Below are 20,358 nucleotides of genomic sequence, written 5' to 3' on the forward strand. Positions count from 1 at the left end.
CAGATCGGAGCTTTTGACTCTTCGCAGTTTCAGGCAGGAAAAGTTTGGCAGGTAGATCTGCTAGGACCCCTCCCAGGGTCTAAACCGCCAAATAAAGGACTAGTTGTTGTGGACTTGGGAACAAGACAGTTACAGGTTATTCCCTTACGGAGGAGCAACGCCACTGCTGCGATTGCAGCCTTGACTGCTGTGTTTGCCACCTGGCAACCACCTCACGAGATTCAGTCTGACGGAGGACCTCCGTTTAACTCTAATGCTGTGGACAAATTTGCTCGTCTTCACAACGTAGTATGGCATCTTCACCTGCCATACCACCCGCAGTCCAACGGCGTTGTGGAAAGGCACATAGGCCTGTATAAAGAACAACTTCATCTTAGAGGAGGATGAACGTTTAAGAACTGGACCAAGCTAAATCATGATGTTTTCATCTCGCTGAACACCACTAAGCCTTTATGGGATGAAGCCAATGTCCAAGAACCTCCACCTTGGAAGCCCAAGTTCCAGCCAGATGAGTTAGTGTGGATCTCGATAACTCACCCTCATCAGTCTCACCCGCAAGTTCACAAAGGAACAGTTCAACGGTCAGGACAGTCCAACTAGAGGAGAAACCTGATCGTCCTCCTATCATAGTTCATCACAACTGGATGACTTGCCGTTCCGACGTTCACCCAGTATCCTTACCGTAAATCCAATTATGATTCTCTCTTGTTTTGTTTTGTTGTTGTTTTCTTTTCTCTACAGATTTAGCCCCAACAAAAGCGATAACCCACAACAGCCTGATTACCACACTGCAGTTCATTCGGATCCATAGAGTGATGGTGGTAAAGGAGACACTGAGACAGAGAATGTCCATTTGCTCAGGACTTACTATGACACTGTTTTCTCTCATTTTATTAGGCGTTTTATTGACATTGTCTGTTATAGGAGAGGACGGACCAACTATTAGACAAGGAAAGTCCCAAGCGGATGTTCTCCAATCAGACGATGATCAACAGTTGTTGTTATATGTTTAAAGTTATTGTATTTTGTATTTGTTAAAAGGACCGGTCTATTAAGTTGTTTATTTATATTTATATTTATATTTATATTTAACATAACGTAACTTATATATATATATAGGTTGTTAAAGCTTTGCCAGGTCAGTGAATCCCGAAGCAAGAAAGCCTTAAAATGTGCTCATGTGTCTGAAATTCCAGTTGTGCCATCGGCAAGGGGGCATGTCACAACCCAGTGATTTTTGTGCCTCGGCACTATGGAATTTCCTGGTCACATGAGAGCTCTTTGCACTTCAGAGTGTTCTGCTGCAATTGAGAACCCGCGTATAGGAAAGAGTTCCCGCCAATCTGCAGTTTCCTTTGCAGGATGCATTTCTTCTTTGCAGCACAGAAATGCACAGTGCAAAGAGTTCCCGCTATTCGAATGTAAATTTGTGCCCCGCTATTGGCCAGTGCTAAATTATTCATACGTGGCAGCTAGTAATTGGCTCGCTGGCCATTTAAAATTCCACGCGACTTCCACCCAAGTCAAAGAGCTTTGAGCACACTGCAGAGTGCCTCTGAAGTTATCTGACTTGCGGCTGCCAATTGATAGACTGATCACCTATTGATCTTTCTTCCCGTCACCGAGCGCAATCCCAGACGTACCCCTTTCCTCACCAGCTTCGAATTGCGGACGGATTAACTGGCTTGGGCCCTGCCAGCTGGAACAACTCACGTGGTTGTTCAGACGACCGGACCACCTGCGTCGTGATTGCAAGCGGCGTGAGTAAAGTTTTTTGCAACCAATAAGTTGTGTCTGCCTCTCCATTCACCAGCCCGCCCTAACGTACGACCAATTTCTAACGCAACTTGAGTCGGCTCTGGCCGTCTGAGACAGAAGTGAATCCTTACTGCTTATTTAAAGATATGTCCACAAATAGTTTTTGGAAGTATTCAGCTTGTCCCCCTCAGTGAGCATGTCTACACAAGATACTACCACACAGTGGTTACTGCACATTTATTTAGTACTTTATATAGGCTTGTATAAACAAGCATGCACATTTATTTAGTACTTGTTTATACTTGTACTAAATAAATGTGCAGAACCGGGGGTACTGTGTAGTAGCACCAACGAACACCTTTTAAGTGATGCTACTGCACAGTAGCTTAATTAAACTGCACAGTAACTTCTTAGCACTGGTGGTGCTGTGATGAGCAACTTCACAGTATTATTCAGCTGCTGTGTAGTTAGCAGCTTATGTGGACACACCCAGTATGTTTAAAATGTGGGTTTGGTAAAGCATTTTGTGCTTGGATATTTCTTATCAAAATATATTTAGGGTTTCCTTTCCCTTTTCTGCTGTTAGTTACATTCCATCCTATTTCCTAACTTTCACGTCAATAGTTGTTTCTCTCTATGAAGCGGTGAAACAATGAGCCAGGAGGGTAGGGAGGAGTCAGGGGGGAGAATGTTGTGCAGCCCTGACAAACCTTAATCCTTTCTTCTGGATGTTGGCCTCCATTTGACTATTGACTCTGTGAACTCTACAGGTCACCCGCGTGATCCAGAAGCATAACTGTAGCTTTTGCAGATGCACCTGAGCCACTAAATGAGTGAGCTCATGCCTGAGCATTAGTGTAGCTATAACAACTGGAGCTCAGGATGGGCTAAGTGCCAGAATACTTGCCCAATATCCCAAGTGACATTTTCAGCCCACATTGAATACCTTGCTGTCTATTCAGTTCCTGAGCCTGCTTGCTTAAAGTGAGCTCCAGTACATCTTACACAGGCTGGAGTCACATCTTGCACTGCAGTAGAGACATGCCCACAGATGATATAGAATCCATTGCCCCTGCCTTATTAGCAAAGCTCTTCAATTCATAAGACTAGAAGACAGTTGACTACCCAGAACAAAGTGTGCAAATCTGTTGGGGCTATGACACAGCTGCTGAATCTCTGAGCTGGATGTCAACATAGAGAGATGTGATGATGGGTCACAAGGGTGAAGGGTAGCTGAATTTGAGGTATTACAAACTTGAAAACTGTTCTGGTTTGGTCCAGGCTCAGGATGTTCCTCATACATTGTTTGATAAGGTTCTTCCACCCTTGATATGAACATGGTAGTTGTTGACCAAAAGGAAGATACACTGTTGACCCGAGGGAAGATATAATGCCATAGGCTTATGGCATGGGTCTAGTAGAGAATCAGAGATATTAATCTGGAGATTGTTATGGCCTTACTTACAAATGCTTGAATTAGTACTATATAAATACAGTAAAAGTTCCATTAACCAGTGCCTAATAAGCTGGCATGTTCTATTAACCGGCATGCCAGCTTGTAAGGTAAAGTGAAAACAGAAGTACCCACCGTGGTACTTCGTTTCACTGAGCCCCCATTGCCCAGGGCAAAGCAGCCTGCGCTGCTGAGCTCCCACGGCCCAGAGGCGTAACAGGCTGCTCAGGGCCCACCTTCCTGTCCCACAGGGCCTGCATGGGAAAAGCGGTGGGAGAAACAGTGGCCTGAACAGGCAAGGATGCCTGTTTTGGGCACTTAATTAACCGGCATATGCCAGTTAATTAAAGTAATATTCCCCAGAGTTGCCAGATAACAGAGCTTTTACTGTATTATCAATGGGAGAAATTCACTCCTGTGTAGAAGCATGGACCTAGAACAAGGCCTATCTACTAGTTAACTCCCACTAAACTTCTGTTAATAGTACTGTAGTTATGAGATGCATAAGCTTTCTGCTGGCCCTCTACACAAGGATGATTTTTACCCAAACATTGCAGTTGGTTTCAAAATAAAGTGCGGGGACCATGGCAAATACAGGGATTTCAGCTAAGCAGGAGAAACAGAGATCAAGGAAGCAAGGAAGCAAAGGGGATAGATTAAGGAGAGTGCGATGGAATCAAGGGAAGGATGGCAGAATAGGGGAGTGGAAAGAAGGAGATGATGTTTTGTATGGCATGGGGACTAGAGCTGGATAACTGGCTTCTGACTGGATGTCAGAGTGAATAAGCTCTTCCTGAACAATTGTCCTTAGTGTACACTGTATGAAGGATAGTGCTATGCAGTCACTTTCTGAATTATGCCATTTACCATAAAGTAAGAATAAATGCAAATCACTTAGCTTACTAAGAGGCAGGGCAGAAAAATCCCATCATGCCCAGACATCTTTAGAAGAGGAAAGACCAACCTTCTTTTCCATTTGCTTTTTACTTCTTATTTATTTCCTTTTGCTCCTTTCCCAGGCACTTTCTTCCTTCTGGGTCAGCCAGTTTAAATTGAAGCCTGTAGTGAGAGATCCATTTCTCGCCAAACAAACTCCTTTACAGGAAAGACAATGACTTTAGATATATTTTTAAACAAGTATCCCGCCCTCCCTTCCCCCTTTATTGGTTTGGTTGCTTTATTTTTGTCAGCTGACGCTCTGAGCCAAATGCTGCTTCTCCCACCCTACAGGAAAGCCAGCAAAAGAACTTCTCAAGAGTGTCTGGCACAGCCTGGGAATTCTTTTACCTTTGCAGGGAGGTTCTATCTTCTCTCTTTTAGGCTTGTCTCAGCAATAACAAAACAAAATTAGTCTCCCAGGGAAGAAGTAATTATTACCCACCATGTTATTTCAGTCACTCTCTTTTCTCATTGGTAAGAGATATAAAAAGGGAAGGGAAGCAATAACGTCTTCCAAAAAGATAAAAATAAACCCATCCTAAAAATGGGCTAGATCATTCTCCCCAGCCCATGTATGGAGTTTCAGTAATACTGATGGGAGCTCAGGACATGGGCCTAAAATTAAGGGAATGTTAAGGAAAATTATGACATCAAATACTTGGGCATACTTACACCTACACCTCGTCCCATGTTGAGTGGCTCCTGTTACAGATTACATTTCCTCCTCTTGTGGGAGAACCAGGTCCAACTCTCTTCTCTGCCATTGTCCTTCATCCCAGCTGAGTAGCTTAGCCACAAAAAAGTTAGTGTCTGTTCTGGGTGCGTCTTCCCCTGGTTCTAACTGGAAATTCTGTCTGGGAACTGAGAAACCTTTCCTGATATCTATCGATCTAAAAAAAAAAACAAAACAAAAAAAAAAAACAAAAAAACAAAAAACAAAAAAAAAAAAAAACCAAAACTGGGGCATGTTTACAAACATATTTGGTTTCAACAAAATGGTCTTTTCCATATGAAAAGCTGTTTCATTGAAAGCTTCTTGATCAACTGTCCTGAGTTGATCCCAAAGTTCATCCTTTGAGTCCCCTTAATCCAACCTTCATAAAGAAGCAATATCTTGGATTTTAAACTCTTGTCCTCCCATATTCAGATAGGCAATTGCTCTGCAAAGCAGGCAAGCATCATCACTAGAACTGTGCTGAGCTTTTCAATTAGCAGGCAGCTCCAAAACATCAAAAGGTATGATTTGGTTTGGGCCAAAATAAAAAAATCCCTCACTTCAAATAAAATCAAATGTTTCAATTGACCAGAGGACAAAATGTTACATTTCCAAAATGTGAACAGTTTTATATTACTTTTAAAAAAGGGAACAAAAAGAAATTTTAAAGAAAAAGTTGTTATGAATTGAAGATCAATTTGTTTAATTTTGAAATGTTCAAACTTGATTACACATCATAAAAAGTTATGGTTGGAAGGGACCTCAGGAGGTCATCTAGTCCAACTTCCTGTTCAAAGCAGGACCACCCCCAACTAGATCAAGTTCAACCAAGTTCAACTTCGATTTGTGTAATAAGTTGATTTGACAAAGATGTATTTTTGTAGAAAACCAAGTTTCCCCTGAAAATCTTGCCACAGCTCTAATTGTGTTACAAACTGAGTAACATTGACTTTGATGGCCATCCAGTAGGCCAAAGGGAGAGCCAACAGTGGAAGCTGGGCTGCCTGGATCGGCGAGGTCTATCCTATTGGTCATGCTACTACCATTGAGTTAAGTGGACCTGCTTGCAAGTACACAGTTACTCTGGCACCTGCAAAGTCCAACACACAAATGCGTTAAAATGTATCTTTGGAACAAAACTAAATTTGGACACAAGTTTCAAGAAGCAGAAGAGAAGTGTCTTGACAACAATTCTGAGAAGTAGATTATGCCATCCTTTCCCTGAACTGATAATAATTACTCACTTGAGTGGCCCCATTGAAGTTAAGGGATTCATAAACGGGGCCCAAGCAGACAGTTATCACAACTTTTGGTATTATTTATTGAGAGAAATTCCAGCTTAGAAATTGGATTCTTGATTTAGGGGGAAAAATGAATACAGTACTCAATATCCAGTAGAATTTTTGGACTTTTAAAGCATTGTCAAATCTCAACTTCCACTTGGCTAAGATTCAAAATCCTACGCATTTTTATGGGTAAACTACTCTCATATTTAACAACAATTCAATACCCTAAAAATAAGAAGCATGGATGCCTTATTAGCTGATAGCAAACTAAATGTGGTAATAAAGAAAGAAGAATCGGTTTCATGTTTTAAACAATTGCTTCAAATCTGGACAAAGTCCTAAAATAATAAAGGAAGCAAACATTTCCATCATAAACACATTTATTATTTCCACATGGGGTGTGTGTATTTGTATAGTATGTGCAATTAGGCTTCCTTTCACAAATTAGAAATATGTTTCAAATTCCATATGAACAATAGCCACTCTCACCAAGAGGTCTCAAGGTTTCTTTTGTGACACACTGGAAGAACTAGGAAACTTGGGAAAACTGGTGTGATCCCTTTAATGTAACCTCTTTAGAGTTGGGTGAATAGTACAAAATGTTCTTTGGTGGCCTGATCCAGAGCACATTAAAGTTAGTGAAAGTGGGCCCAATTTGAATTTATGTTGGCCAGTTTTTCTTCCTTTCCGCATTCACATTTATTAGCATTTGTGTGATGGTTCTTGTGAATATCCACAAAAAGTCAACACTACTAAGCAGCACTTTGAGAAGTGAGGGCCCAATTCTCCTGTATACTACACAGTCTTTACACCACTCTGGTTTTAGAAAGTAATTGTAATTTGGGTGTATATGCAACGTATGCCCACTTCAAGCACTTTCATGCTGCCACAGTGATGTAAAAGAATTCTTTGTTTAAATGGGCTTGAAACTTCAGCTACAATACAAAGTGATCAGAATATTTGTCCAGTTTTTAATGACCCCTGAATCTTTTAAAGTCATTATTCATAGGGAGTTTTCATATGCTCTTGTTCTTCCTGGGTTTGTCTGGGGGTTAAAAGCTTGATCCTATGTCAAGAAAAAAAAAAATTGTGGAAGATGGGGGTCTAGGATGGAATATATTGTAGAAAAAGTTGCTTTCAAGGTTCAGTGGTTGTTGCTGTTAAGTTTTCATTTTCTGGGAATGTCTATAATCGCATCTCAGGAAAGGGACTGCGTGCTGCCAGGTGCTGTACACATTTTTATGCAGCTACATTCCCTGCTGTCCAGAACTCACAGCAATATTCAGACAAAACACAATAAGTGAGTGGAAAAAAGCATTAGGAGGAAGGGAGCAGGAGGCCGAGGGCAGTAATAAGGAGATAGGGGCACAATGGGAAATGTTCAATGAAACCAGCGGGAGTTAAACATTCAGTTCTCAAGAGTTTCCAGTGTGAACTGGGTACCTATTAGTCCTATGACATTTTCTCTTATAGAGATGGATTAAACAATTAAGGGAGAGATTTCCAAATATATTCAGAACTGGCTGCTCCCATTAAAAATCGATGGTACACGTCCCTTATCTTCAATGGAATCCGAGTTAAGGTTATAGCAAGTGTTATGAAAAATCCCATAATTAACCACATAATTAACTTCCACCCAGAACATCCCCTGGACATCCATTCTCAGGAAGGTATATTAACCCATGCTGTATTCCGACTCCCACCAAAACTCATTTAAAACTAGCTGAGGTCCCTTATTGGCATGGACACATACAACACCTAGAAGGGCTCAAATAATGTTTAACCCTAAAGCACACAGACACAAACTGTTTTAAAGCTGTCCAGAATGGTTCAAAAACATACCTGAAAAATCAAGTACTATTTTGAATCAGTGCACTCTGAACTGCTTCAGTGTTTCCTGTGGACACCAAGCATGCTGAGACAAAGGTCTGATCTGTCCGCTAGCATCCCATGCTGCATTCTTCCTCACCCCCTCACATTGCTGCACCTGGTTGCTCTGGTGTGTTACCAGAAATCTACCGACCCCCTTTTCCTCCTTTTTGTTGGCACTTCTTATCAACAAGCTCTCTTACACTGCTTAGTCAATGAAACCTGATTTTTTTTTTTTTTTTTTTTTTTATTATTAAAGCTAGCTGTATCCTCACTTCCTTCTTGAGGACAGCTCATCATCATGACACCCCAGCCCTGGGAACCAAAAAGCCTGGGTCCGAGTACTTCCCCTTTTCTCCAACCCCCTGCAGAAGTCAGGCAGACTCCAGTAATTTACAGGCTATTCAAGTTTATTGAACTCATGTTGAGGAAACAAAGGAAAGCAGAAAAGTGACAATTCCCCCAGCCACCCACCCCCTGGGACTCCCAAAGCATGGGTGCTGTAACAGGCTCTGCCTCACTGGTTGGTTGCAGTATAGCCCCAAGGGGCCACCCTAAGCCCATTCTTCTACTCCAGTTCCCCTTCTCAGGTCTCCTTTCTTTCCTGCCATGCTTTAATATCAAAAGTTAATAAATTTGGAGAGGCTACCTAGAGTTTGGCTTTTGGTGCCTTATCTTGCCCTATGCATTGTAGTTGACTCATCCTCACACCCTAACTGGAGCAGGGCTCTCTCTTTTTCTTTTGTCTCAGCTCCCCAGGTCCAGTCTCTCTTTCTCACTCATTCAGGTGTACTGGACCCTCCAGGCTTTGCCCCCTCACCCTCCCCAGGCTTTAGCCCCAGCTGCCCACTGGGTCCCAGACTTTGTAAGGGCTCTGAGTCTTAGCCTCTCACAATATGGAGTGTCTCTAGGGGACTCCCCCTGTGACCCCTGCTATTTCTGGTCACCCTGTTCAGGCATCCAGCCCTTGACCTCAGCCCTTCTTGTGCCTGGACCTTCAGCCTCAGGTACAGGTCCTCTAGACCTCCTTCCACTTTTGGAACACCAGCCCCTTTAGGCCTCCTCCTCCTCCCAATCCTAAGCCAGGCATCCTTTGGGACACCTACCCCTCCAGTCCTCACTGTGTTCATACATGGGCCTTAGTCCTCTCTGCCTTAGCTCAGCTTACTCTGCCTGCCCACTTTGAAGGGTACCCCAGGCACCCTGCTACATGGTCTCCTCCCCTGCAGCCACAATCTAGTCCTCTAGTGTAAAACAAACAACAAAAAACATAATGTAAGTCCCCATAAGATATATAGCATGCCTACATATCCATTACATACCTGCAGAACTTCTTCTGCTATGAGATTCTGAGCCTTGGGCTCTAGGCTCTGGCTTATATGGCCTTTGGGCCTTCCCCTCCACCTGACCTGGCCTGGTGTTAACAGGGCCCAGGTGCTGCTCATCCCCTATTCAGGAGCCCAGTATTCTGCTGCCTGCAACCTGAAGGCTAAGCCTTGCAGCCCTATCAACAGGAGTCCTTGCAGGGTGCATCTGCTCTGCCTCTCTCTACTCTTCCTTCCTCCAAGTAATGGGGAAGGGTCACCTGTTGCAGTTGCAAGCATCATTACTAGACTCACTTCCCCATTTGCTTACTACAAGTCATGCTAGAATAGAATTGAAGCCACAGCACTTCATACAACTGTGAAGTGGTTCCAAATGAGTGACCTTTTGAAATGATTTGAATGCTATGTGTGTCTGCACCCACACTGCAGATGGTGGTGTAGACACATCTATAAATGAGTGTTCCCTATGGTGTCCTGGGAGCACAGTGTGAGGAAACCAGAGCACTCTGAACTACATGTGCAGGGGTGGGTATTATGCCCATGCTGCATATACAGAGGAGGAGAGGTGTGGTCTGCTTGCACTGCACACAAGAAAGACAGAAGCTAGATATTACAGGTGGGCTGGGAAGGGGAGCCAGGCTGCCTGAATTGCAGGTTGGGGGTGGGAGGTAGTACAGCATGTGCAGGTGGGAGGAGTGGGGATACAAGATGAATGTGTGGCTGGGGAGGGGTGCATGGAGGGAGGAAGAGGATCCAGGGTGCATGCATGGCTTTGGGAGAGGGGTCATGCTGAGCTTCCATGCAGTGCAGGAGAGTCCTGGGTGGGACTGCCTTCAGGGCAAGGGTCCCTCAAGTCTGCAGCCCATGAAGCATATGGGTCCTAGCTGCCTGAAAATTGGACAGCCCTGCCTTAGACAACAGTGTCTTGGCCAGACCTGGTATTCCTGCCTCTCCTACTATTGAGTGACTTTGGACAAGTCATCATTTCTGTTCCTGAGTGTTCTGAGAAATGCTCAAGGAAATTGGGGTATAACAGCTGATACTAAAAAAAAAAAAAATCAAAAAATCAATGCTTAACAATTTATCCTACAGGACATTTTTTTTTTTTTGGATTATAAATCTGCCCAGTTGCACAGCTAGGCTGTATCAGAAAGAAACTGCATCAAGATAAAATATCCTTATCCCACAATATGCTATTGTAAGGTGATAGTATCCGTCTGCCCCAGGTTAATTTTGAGGTGCATGAAATAAGATTTGGCCTGCAAAATTATGTTGATACCAAGCTTACAATTATCTATGTTTTATACAGGCTTTTGGTGTTATGGTGCACTGCTTGGTATGTGTCCGCATTTAGGGGCAGATCAAGGGTGGGTGCAGTGATTCACCAACTGTTTTAACTCTTTGATTCCTGTTCCATCCAAACTTTAAAGCTAACTGCATGGGAGGTGCAGCAGCATTTCTATTCAAGCAATGCTGAGCCAAATGACTTCATGGCTCATTGTCATCTCCTTGTTTCCTACTAATCTCTCCACTCCACAGATATTACAACCTTCTGTTCTGTTTAATAGTCTTGATGTTCTACTATTCAAATGACCTTTTCTTGAGCAATTTTGCTTTCTGTTAGCCATTCTTGTTAGCCATTCTCTCTTTTATTTCACAGCCTTTGTTTTTTGTTTGTTTGTTTTAACTAAAAACCTTACCTCAGTTGTGATAATATTAACTCGGGTATAGAAATTGTGTGTGAAGTGCTGGAGGCACTGTCAAGATGATCATAAAGGCTTGGTTTCAGTTTATAAATCTGAGTAAGAAATGTACATGTATCATAATGACTACAGGACAAATGACACAATGTATTTTGACTAATTTTGCCTAGTTTGTTGTGGTTTGGTAAACTTTATATATAATCTAGCAAATTAGTGCATATTCCAATAGTTATATTTGTGTTTGCTTTGATCTTAAACAGAATAATGCAATGCTAGCCTCCCATCATATCAGTAAAGCTTCTAGTTTCTATTTAACTACAGAAAATGTGTTGTGTTGTATATGATGATATACCACACTATCTGCACCCCTTTTTTAAAATATTAGATCCTCCCATTCCTGCATATATGTGTGTGTGTGTGCTACAGAGAGAGAAAGAAAAAGCATGCCTTAAGCTGTGAATACAAAAGAAACCCATCTCCCTTTTGAATGCAGAAATACACAAATAGCATTCCTTTAACTCGTTTCTACACTTGCATTTAAGTCCCTTGCCATTTAGTACACTTCACATCCCTCCAGGGCAGAACATAGCAGTAGCCACTTATACTTGGGGAAGAAAGGTTTTAATGAAACAGGAAATGAATCATTTGACTGCAAGGCCTAACACATCATTTCTTTTATATGATCAGCCTTGGATTTTAATGTTTTGGTTGAGGATTTTTTTTTTTTTTTCAAATACTAATCTTTTGTTAGTTTTTCTCCTAACAGGCAGTGTTTCAGGGATATTATAAACACTTACTTGTATTAAACTAAGAAACAAGGTCCTTTGAAAGCCCTAAGATTGTTTTAACTCTTTCATTCCTGTTGCTCTACCCATGCTTTGCTCTGTTGAAACCAATGTAAAACGAGGCTATCCCTGGCACATTCAATAGGAGGGTAGACAAACTGCTTCTGAAGACACATGACTTTCCCTATAGCAGACGAGACCAAAAGTTTCAAGTAATGCAACAATAAGTGTACTTTGAACACACAGTAAAACAGTTTGTGTCAGGACTAGACTACCTTAGAATGCATAAGTGCCCATTCTTGCTTACAGCAGTAGAAATCAGAAAAAATAAGGTTGTGATTTAGACCCAGACCTGAACATTAGAGAAATGCTTGAATTCAGTTATCATCTTTGTTTCCTGAGAAACTTTAAATTGACTCAATTACCTGTTTTTGAAAAGGGGTCATAATTCAGCCCTACTTTGCAGCATCCTAGTAAATCTATAGCTGGTTGTGAGATACCCATGTACTACAAAAGCGGGGCCCATATAAGTTGCTAGAAAACTAGAGCATCTTCATTGAAGTCAATGGAGCAGAGTGGAAATGGAAAGAGAATCCGATCAGTGGTGTTCATTTTCCTCTTGCCTAGAAAAATCCTGAAGAAAGGGGAAAATATATCACTTGAACTTGAATTAAACTGCCATAATTTTCTAAAGGAATAATGGGTAATCCCAGGTGCAGAGGGGGTCCAGATTCAGAGGAGGTCCAGACTGGCTGCCTCAAGGACCTTGCTTCACCACAGCCTGCACAGCTGGAGGAGAAGCCCACATCTGGGGGGCTTCTGTCATTGGCAGCAGCAACAGCTCCTGTGCAAGGAGGTAAGTACTCCCCACTAACTCCCAGCACTGATCTACTTCCCTCCCCAAGACATCCCAGCCAGGGCTCCAAAATTCCTAGTTACACTTCTGAATTCCTTTGATTTCAGGAGAAGTTTGTGGGCACTTTGCAGTAGAACTGTGCATAACAAATGGATTTGTTAACCGACAATCCAAGAAGATTGTTTCTGAGTGACCCTAAGTGTGTGTGTAAAAAAAAAAAAAAAAAAAAAAAAGTCAATATCTTCAAGGAGGCCCAAAATCAGAAACCAATATCCCAACTAAGAAAAACATTTTTTTTGTTTTTGTGTGAGCCCTTTAAAATATTTTAAATCCATTTTTTAATAAAGGAGTAAGAAAGATGTAAAAACAAAATGGAAAAACAGTCTTTCATTTTAAAAATTGTTGAAACGTTTTGAATGTTTTCAGAATCTTTTTTTTGTGTGTGTGTCATTCCACTGAAAATATTGGCTAAAATTGCCATGACTTCATGATGTACTTTAACTGATTCCAAACTTCATTTTTAGTGAAAAAAAATCTATCCAACTCTATTCAATACTTCTGAGGACAAGAGCTTTTCATAGTTGACAGTGTTAGTAAGAGAATTTATTGACAGGTTTTTTCCTAATGCTACGCAGCAATAAACTGAATAGACCATTCATTTTACAGCATTCTAGTCATTTTGTTTTTATAGGACACTTGTTTCTGTTTAAACTTAGGGTTGAACTGAACAATATGTTTGTACAGTAGTGAGGAATCCTCTTATCAGAAGCATTCTAAAGTTCATGTAAACACTATACAAAGATGACAAGTGATGTGATCCTAGACACAGAACCCCAAACCTGTATCCATGCAGCAAAGACCCCACTTTTAGATTTGATATATCAGGTGCCATGGGGCACATCCCCATGAGTGGAAACACGCATTCCCTGGGGACAACAAGCAGTGGCACAAATATGTGCCTAGAGTTGTCCCTGGAGAATGCCCCAGCATGCACACTCTGGCACACAGCAAGTTGCCCAGGATGGGGTAGAGGACACTGGGGTCAGCACCTGGGTTGGCCCCAGCAGCCTTATCTGGGGTCTTGGGGGCCTCCTAGGGCTCCTGCAGCAATGATCCAGGCATGCAGAGGCTGGCCAGCAGCCAGAGCATAGCTCTGGCCAGCCAGGTTCTAGTTTGGGGTGGCACACGCTGCTGCTACATGCACCACCCAGCAGCACTGCAAACCACACGTGTGCCTATCTGGACTCTCCCATATTGTACTTGTTAGTTTGACAATAAGGAAAGTCCTCGAAAATAGTTCCCTTAAGTTAATTCTGTGGTGCGGAAACACTCATTCTGTAGCTTCATTCATAAGACAAAAGCATAGTTTCAGGATTGCAATAATGAGCCTTGTTCTTCATGATGTTGTACTTTTTTTAACCATTCACTTCTGGGCAAAGTAAAAGTGAAATAATATGAAATTGGAGTTATAGCATGTTGCTTTTTATTTCTACAGGGATAAATGAGCATACAAGGTGCAAGACAGTGAAGAATCAGATCCGAACTGAAAACTGCCTCCTGCTAAATTTTTCAAAATAAACACTTCTTTAATGAGCTGGACTTCACTGAAAAAACAAGTTCCTTAGTTGATGTAAATGATCATATTATCAAACTAAAAATTAATCACGGTCCTCTTAAGAAAGAAGCAAGGGGGCTTATAAACAATGGAGGCTCGGGGTGGGCCCCAAGGAGGACTATTCCACAATGGCCTCCATTTTCAGGGAACAGATAAGAAAGGCTAAAGCAGCAACCAAACTTAAATTAGGAACAGGAATCAAGGACAACAAGAAGTCCTTCTTTAGGTACATAGAGAACAGGAGGAAAACAAATGGGAGTGTGGGGCCATTGCTCAACAACTAAGGAGAACTGGTTACCGGCACCCAGGAGAAAGCTGAACTCCTGAATGACTACTTCACCTCAGTCTTTCACCGGAGCAAGAGAAAAACAATGCCAGGTAGACTGCAGGATGAGCACAGTAGGAATAATCACCTTCCTACTATTACTGTAGAATTGGTGTATGATCAATAAAAAAAATAAGACATATCTAAGTCAGCAGGACCAGATGATCTTCATCTGAGAGTGCTGCAGGAGCTGGCTGAAGTCATTGCAGAACCCCTGGTGAAACTCTTCCACAACTCATAGCACTCTGTAGAAGTCCCTGAGGACTGGAAGAGGGCCAAAATTGTGCTCATCCATAAGAAGGGCAGGAGCTAACTATAGGCCAATCAGCCTAGCTTCCATCCTAGGGAAAATCCTAAAAATATTCATCAAGCAGTCTATCTGTGATAAGCCTGTAGAAGGTAAGATTCTGAATGACAGCCAGCATGGCTTCATTGCAGGCAGGCTTTGCCTTACCAACCTCATCTCCTTCTATGACCAGGTAACTTGCCACCTGGACATAAGAAAGCAGGGTGACATTGTATACCTAGACTTCCAAAAGGCCTTTCATCTAGTATCCCACAATGTCCTCACGAGAAAATTAGAAGATTGTGGGCTTAACTCCAAGACAGTCAGGTGGGTGAGAAACTGGCTGCAGGATAGGACCCATCGAGTCATAGTGAACAGACCTGTGTCATCCTGGCAAGAAGTGGGCAGCAGTGTCTCACAGGGGTCGGTGCTTGGTCCAGTACTTTTCAACATCTTTATTAACAATTTGGATGAGGGGGTGAAGAGCTCTCAGGCGAAGTTCACAGATGACACCAAGTTATGGGGAAGCGTGGTCATGCTTGAAGATAGGCTACAGCTACAGGCGGACCTAGACAGGCTAGCAAGTTGGGCGGACTGGAATCTGATGAAGTTCAACGTTGAGAAATGTAAAGTGCTCTTCCTCAGGATGAGCAATCCCCAACACACCTACAGGCTTGGCGGCACCAAACTGACTAGTACCATGAATGAAAGGGACCTGGGGGTAATAATAGAGCACAGTATGAATATGAGCCGGCAGTGTGATGCTGTAGCCAGTAGGGTAAATAATACTCTGGCATGCATCAATCCATGCATCTCCAGCAAAACCAAGGAGATGATTCTTCCACTGTACTCAGCACTGGTGAGACCACAGCTGGAGTACTGCATCCAGTTCTGGGCACCGCACTTTAACAAGGACATGGATGAGCTTGAGAGAGTCCAAAGAAGAGCCACCCGTATGATCAGAGTCTTAAAAGGCATCCATATGGGGATAGACTGAGGAACCTGGGGCTCTTCAGTCTGAAGAAAAGAAGGCTGAGAGGGGACCTGGTAGCAGCTTACCGCTACACTAGGGGAGTACATCAAGGGCTCGGTGAACAACTGTTCACCAGGGCACCCAAGGGGAAAACCAGGAGTTATGGCCACAGACTCCTGGAAGATTGATTCAAGGTCAACATTAGGATAAACTTCTTCAAAGTCAGGGTGTCCAGACTGTGGAATAAGCTCCCTCCAGATGTGGTGCAATTGCCTACACTGGAAATCTTCAAGAGGAGACTAGACAGTCACCTTGCTGGGGTCACCTGACCCCCAGTTATCTTTCCTGCCTGGTGCAGAGGGGCTGGACCTGATGATCTTCTGAGGTCCTTTCTGGCCTTACAATCTATGAATCTATGAATTTAATCCAAAAAACTTGCTTCTTCTTTGAGGGCAATTGAATGTTATATTGATAGGATAAATGTCACTTAAAGAAGCAAGGAGAAAATAATATTTCCATTTGTTTTGACATGAAAAATGTTCAGTTCTCAGCATTTTGATTCTTTGATTGGAAGGAAGAGGGGGAAGGAGAGTAAATGGGCAGGGGAGAAAGCATACGTTTTAATTTCCAAAGCACGTTGAAACAAAGTGTTTTTGTTTTGATGAAAAATCAAAAACTGTATGGAAACTTTTGAACCAAACTAAAAATCGTAAATTTCTGTGTTCTAATATCTCCTGGTGAGAACAAGGCAATTATCAACTATAAAAATATTTTAAACATTCTGATTTAATTTTTAGATTTTATGTCAGTGATGTAGACCCATTTTCAATGCCTGCATTCAGTTTGCTTGCATGTTTTGGGGGGGCAGAGGTGGTGTTACAAGGTGCCTGTGCACCCCATAGCCCTAGGGCCTCTGAGGGTCATTTCAGATTGCTCCTTAAATTACAGCCATTTCAGTGGTGCTCTTATTTACATCAAGAAAAACAACTTCCTGTGGCCTGTTCCTCAAGGGGAGGATCAGCTACAGTATTCTGCAGTCCAGATTTCATTCCTACAGAGTGATGGCTTATAAACCTGGTTGTTCCATCAACCACACAGTTCTATTGCAGAGGGAATTTTGCAGCTGCCACTTTAACACAGCTTTAAAGTCATTTTGGTACATGGCAAAGGGGACATTTTGTAGGGCCAGATTGAGCATTTAGTATACGTTTTGGGATTGCAAACTTCCAAGTCCCTTTTTCTTTCAGTATGCCCCTGGCATAACATCCATCTCTTGGAAGAATCATCACCCACACCCTGTGTAGTGGGTGTGGATGAGTGAAAGTGGGTATGCCTGCGATTCCACAAAGTTCTGACATTTCCCAGTATCTGGGACAAATTTTCAGGCAGGAAGGAACTGGCTCCCTGTTTGGAATAAGCCCTGACCACAGGAAAATAAAAAATGGATGAAACTTATTTTTACATCCTCCTCCCAACTAAAGGCACACTAGATGTGTCCTCATGAATGGGAACATGTATTTTTTCCTGGGACAAACAGCAGCAGCACAAATTTGTGTTGCTGCTAGTTGTCCCTGGGCATGCCTCTGCATGCACACTGTGTGGCATGTGCCAAATTGCCCCAGCTGAGGTAGGGAATGCTGGAGCCAGCACCTGGGCTGGCCCTAGCAGCCTTACCTAGAGTACTAGGGGCCTCCCAGGGCTACAGCAGTGGTGATCCAGGTGCACAGAGCCTGGCCAGGAGCCAGACCATGGCTCTGGCCAGCCAGGCTCTGGTTTCAGGCAGTGTACCTGGGTGCCAAGTGCGCCACCCCGCAGTTTTTTTGGTGCAGTTTTTGACACCGGGATCTCCTGGTGTCAAAAAAATCCACTGTGCTGTAAATCAGCAATGCAGTGAACACCTGCATGTGCAGTGCATGTCGTTTGCAGTGCTACAGATGGCTTTGCGGTGCCAAAAAATGCACTCATGGGGATGAGCCCATTGAGTGTTTCTTTTTTCTGCCGTAGGGTCTGATGGAAGAGGACCCACTGAGCTTCTGGGAATTGCATGCCAAAATCTTTAATCCTTTTGAAAATCTTCATCAAACATTTTCCTAGTTAGTATTTTCATTACCCTGCAAAACATGCTTCCATTCCTACTAAACTACTTCCATTCCTACCTGTATGCTGAAGTGACATATTGGTCATTGCAGGATATTGATCCATATTGTCTCAAGAGCTTCCTGTATCTGTCATGAAGGAAATGTGATTGGCTACAAGCCAGTGTACTTAGCTCAGTGCCTGCATATGCACAAGACGTTGACTGCACTTGTTTATACAAGTACTAAATGAATGCAGATTAACCAGATTTACCGTGCATGCAGTAGCTTTGCCAAATGGCTTTTTCATGACGTGACCGCTCAGTAGCCCGAGACTATTGCACAGTAGCTTCACATCACGCTTTCTGCCACGTGACACTACTAGGACTACTGTTCAGTCAGCACTTCATGTAGATGCGGCCAGTGTGTCTTAATGGGTTTGATTCTGCTGCCCTTGTTTTGAGTAGTCCTTTACTCCATGGGCAAATGGTGCCTCCTAATACTGGGGGGACACCAGAGGTCAATTGCCAACCCAGGGGGGGAGGGTGCCCCAGAGGCTGATTGCCACCAGAAGTGTCACCGGTGCTTCTCTCAGGGGGTACAGCCAATCTCAGGGGGTGCATGTGCACCCACATGTACCCCCTATGCATTGCCAATGCTTTACTCTAAAAGTGCCTTCACTGGAATAAAGGGAATCACTTGAAACAGATATTATTCAGCTTGGGTAGGGGTGACAGAATTAGACCTATGGCAGCTTAATCAAGGGCTTGATTAAAGCCAATGTGAGTTTTGCTATGGATGCAAGTGAAAGCAGCAGTATCAAACCTAAAGGACCTGAATTATCATTTACTACAGAGTGGTGTAAAGCAGCCTTTGTGTCAATGCAAAACAGACCCAGAATCTCTAACCAGGACATATATGTTTGCAGCTCAATGAATACTTAGCATAGGTTTCAATTTGTGTTGGGGTTTGTGACTGTTTCATCTTGGGGGGCTAGAAAGAGTGGTAGTGTGTTTGTGAGTCCATGTGGGATATGTTACAGGGTTTGAATGGATGTGTAAGTAAGGGAGGATAAACCTATATGTTGCTGAAGGGAGGAGGTTATGGGTTTAGGCAATTATCTCAACATACTTAGAACCATAAATGTGTGTAAAGTTGTACAATATGTAACTAGGTCCTGGGTGATGGCTAGGAATACATGTAAATGGAGGCCAGGGGTGTCAAAGTACAACCCATTGACTGGATCTATCCCATGCAGCTTGCTTTATCATCAGGTCTTTGTACTGTCTGTGGGTCTTGGATGTGATCTGTGCACCAGTGGCATGCAACGGCTTGGCCTCATGTGCTGAATTGGATGTGTGGGGTCAGTCTGGTACACACTGCAGGAAGCAAACAGAACCAGTCTGGAGCTTATTCTGCCAATCGCACTCAGTGCTAGTCCAGTGTGCACACTGCCAGCTGCAGTCAGGCCCAGTCCCAGGTGCACATTGCCACTATAATCTGGTCTGGTCTGGTTTGGGGTGCATGCTCCAAAGACTGGCATCAACTACCTGTATCCAGCTGTCCTTGGGGTCAGCCTGGGATTCATACTACCAGTGGTGCCATGCTGCCACTGTTCTCTGGGTGGCTGGTCTGGGGCACATGCTACCTGTGGCACTGTGCAGCACTGAATCCAGTGTGTGGGACCAGTCTCTGGGCTAAATCTGGGCTAAAGATTGACCAAGCACCACTCCTCTGGCCCGTGGGTCCTGTTGCGTTTGATACTTCTGATGCAGGCAATAGGTATAGATTTATTTAAAAGAAGAGTGTTTGTAGGCTCTACAATATGTATGAGGTGAGGGAAAAGTAGCAGTTATTTTTTGAAGCATCACATTTAATTTACTATATATAGTACATATTGTAGAGCATGCATATATATATATATATATAAAACCAGATTGCTTGGGAATTATCCTATATAAAAAAAAGATTGTATAGGAAAAGCTAGTTAGTTTCTCATTTGATCTGGTTCAAACTCAGCAGGTGTATTTTTCTCCATGTGTTTACAAAGCAATGTTAAGAATACTATTAGAAGGATGTTTATCCCAGTCACATAACACATGTACACCTCCGATTATTATTATTATTGTTATTATTCTATGTTAACTGGATATTGATTGGGATTCTTTACTTTGACATAAAGAAACAGTACTAAGAAAAGGCAAAACAGAGCCCACATTTCAGAAAGATAGATATGTTTTGGCTAGCACCTGACATCAGTACTTGCAACTCATGCCAGCTGGCCAATCACACAACTGTATATCAACAGTCCACCTGCATTGGTCCAGAAACTTCATGCCATGTGGTGCCTCTGCAGTTGCCTAAATGAATGAAGCATTGCTTGGGTGACCAGGTG

General features: G+C 42.9%; 1 long non-coding RNA gene across 1 annotated transcript in view; it reads right to left on the minus strand.

Annotated features, from left to right (window-relative positions):
* Positions 1-9,369, minus strand: part of LOC102378720 — a 15,014-nt gene extending 5,645 nt beyond the window's left edge. The window contains exons 1-3 of the long non-coding RNA XR_001358560.2: positions 9,343-9,369; positions 4,823-5,040; positions 4,176-4,306 (exon numbers count right to left, since the gene is read on the minus strand). This is a non-coding gene — a long non-coding RNA (uncharacterized LOC102378720). The remainder of the gene's footprint in view (positions 1-4,175; positions 4,307-4,822; positions 5,041-9,342) is intronic.
* Between the last annotated feature and the right edge of the window lie 10,989 nt (positions 9,370-20,358).

The sequence above is a fragment of the Alligator sinensis genome, unplaced genomic scaffold (assembly GCF_000455745.1).
Source record: "Alligator sinensis unplaced genomic scaffold, ASM45574v1 scaffold992_1, whole genome shotgun sequence".
NCBI classification, from domain to species: domain Eukaryota; kingdom Metazoa; phylum Chordata; order Crocodylia; family Alligatoridae; genus Alligator; species Alligator sinensis.